Below are 2,675 nucleotides of genomic sequence, written 5' to 3'. Positions count from 1 at the left end.
CAGACGGGAGTTTGATCGCTGTCCGCACCTTTTATAACCGCGTGTTTCAGAGCAGCTTTTCAGAGTCACAACAAACCTTGAGATGAAGGACCATTTACATTTTTGTACTCTCACCGTTGGCATATAATGCAGCTAGGCAAGTTTATTTATATTGCACATTTCATACACCATGGCAATTCAAAGTGCTTTACAGAAAGGAATTAAAATAATCACAAAATAATGATACAGTTCTAAAATGAATTAAAAGAGTAAAAAGATGATGCATAGATAATCTTCTCATCTGGCAAAACACCGGTGCATCATATTTTTCACAACTCCCAGTTTTACTCTGAGATTTTCCCATGGTGATTACAAGGATCGCTAAAGTCTATAGATTTTATTAATAAACCGTTCAGTCCCTGTGTAAAAAACAACATAATGATATTGCCATCTTTCTAAAGTTATTTTGCCCCCTCCTGTAAAATGTCTCCAAATCTAATAAATTAATTGTCACCTTGAAGTTAAATTTAATTTCACCATCCTCTACAAAATAGTGGACTACTCAGTGAATATTCATCTGTGCCATTAAATATTTTTGCCTTTCATCACTGTTTATGTTTGTGTTTCTTCAGAAAATATAAGGCTGGGAAGTTTCAAATCACCCGAGAACGCTAGTCTAGAGAGAGTCAAAGCAGATGATAAATGACACAATCATCACATCTTTGTTAACATACATAATAAACTTTACAAACATTAAAGATAAAATGAATGACTATGACATGCTATGACCTAAGTTCTACATGGGACAATATGCACACTGAGCCGCTTTGTGCCTTCAGCTCAATTACAGGTGCGATTTTCCGTCCCACTTTAAGAGTGTGTTAAATCTGACCAAAGGACTTCATACTAGGGCTACTTCTATAAAGAAATCCAAAATCTGGGCAATTTTTACGGAAGCAATCTTTTTTTTATGGACCCTTGAACTTGGCATATTAGACAATACACAGAACCGCTTATTGCACCATCAGCCCATTTCACACCTGTTATTCTCAATAGTCTTTGAGGTTGTGTTAAATCTGACAGAAGGACTTCATACTAGAGCTACTTCTATAAAGAAATCCCAAATCTGGGCAGGTATTACCATGCAAATCTTTTTTTTATGAACACTTGAACTTGGTATATTAGACAATACACCAAAGCGCTTATTACACCATCAGCCCAATTCACACCTGTTATTCTCTATCGTCTTTGAGGTTGTGCTAAATCTGACAGAAGGACTTCATACTAGGGCTACTGCTCTTTAGAAATCCAAAATCTGGGCAGGTTTTATCTTACCAATCTTTTTTTATGGACCCTTGAACTTGGCATATTAGACAATATACAGAAGTGCTTATTGCACCATCAGCCCATTTCGCACCTGTTATTCTCAATAGTCTTTGAGGGTGTGTTAAATCTGACAGAAGTACTTCATACTAGAGCTACTTATCTATAGAAATCCAAAACCTGGGCAGGTTTTATCTTACCAATCTTTTTTTATGGACCCTTGAACTTGGCATATTAGACAATATACAGAAGTGCTTATTGCACCATCAGCCCATTTCGCACCTGTTATTCTCAATAGTCTTTGAGGGTGTGTTAAATCTGACAGAAGTACTTCATACTAGAGCTACTTATCTATAGAAATCCAAAACCTGGGCAGGTTTTATCTTACCAATCTTTTTTTATGGACCCTTGAACTTAGCACCTAGCAAGACCTTAGCAAAGATTGGTGCATTAAAAAATGTTGGGCCAGTCCCTCTGCTGTCAAGCCTTCATGTGTGCTTTAACACACCCTCTGTTGTGGCTGAGAAGCCGTACCATGATGCATTAGAAGCCTTATTGTGTTCCATATGCAAATTTAAAAGGAAAATAAAAAAGGATTGGTACAGTTCTACAGTCTGAAGTGCTCAAAATGTGATTTTTGTGAAGCCCTTATATCCACTTTAATACCCCCTTAAAGGAGGCAGAGAACATTTGACTGCAAATGTTCTGATACACGGCTTATCATGTATTGTATAATATGCTAAGTACAAGAGTCCATAAAGAGTGGTGCAGTACAAACTGCCCAAAATGGGGATTTCATTAGAGCAGTTGTTGTACGCAGTACTTATGTCCACTCATGCAACCTTAAAACTCAACGTGGTTTACCATTTATTCATAATTACTTGCGAAATCTACTAGCAATTTCTGAGTGACAGTTATTTTAAAGTACGCCAAATTGTTTTCAGTCAAAAGAAGTCTAGGAATGTCCCCATTTAGACGTAAACATGTGTGTGTGCATGCAGCTGTAAGTGATTTAATGCCTTCATGACACAGAAACCTGTTTATCCTGACTGACAGAGAGCACGAGCACTCAGAGATAATGAGAGCCGTTCTAGAGCCTGACAGACAGTGTGTGTGAAGGCAGTGTGTGACACTGAGGCGCCGCTGCTGATTGGACGAGCCGCTCACAGGTGATTGGATGTTTGTAGGTCGAGGCCGAGGATCAGTCGCTTGTGTTTCTGTGCTTTCATGGATATGATTATAGAGAGAAGGCGAACTCTCTCTAGGGCATTACAGTGAAATAATCTGGAGCGAGAGAATGACGAATGCCCACATTCACAATGTCAAATCACATGAGAAACATCAAAATGTGAAGTAAAACAGACTTTTACAAA

This window comes from Siphateles boraxobius, unplaced genomic scaffold (genome assembly GCF_051911475.1).
Source record: "Siphateles boraxobius isolate OS27281-9 unplaced genomic scaffold, OSU_SipBor_1 349, whole genome shotgun sequence".
NCBI lineage: Eukaryota > Metazoa > Chordata > Actinopteri > Cypriniformes > Leuciscidae > Siphateles > Siphateles boraxobius.
The sequence above is the reverse complement of the archived record's forward strand: the minus strand, read 5'-3'. Positions refer to the sequence as shown.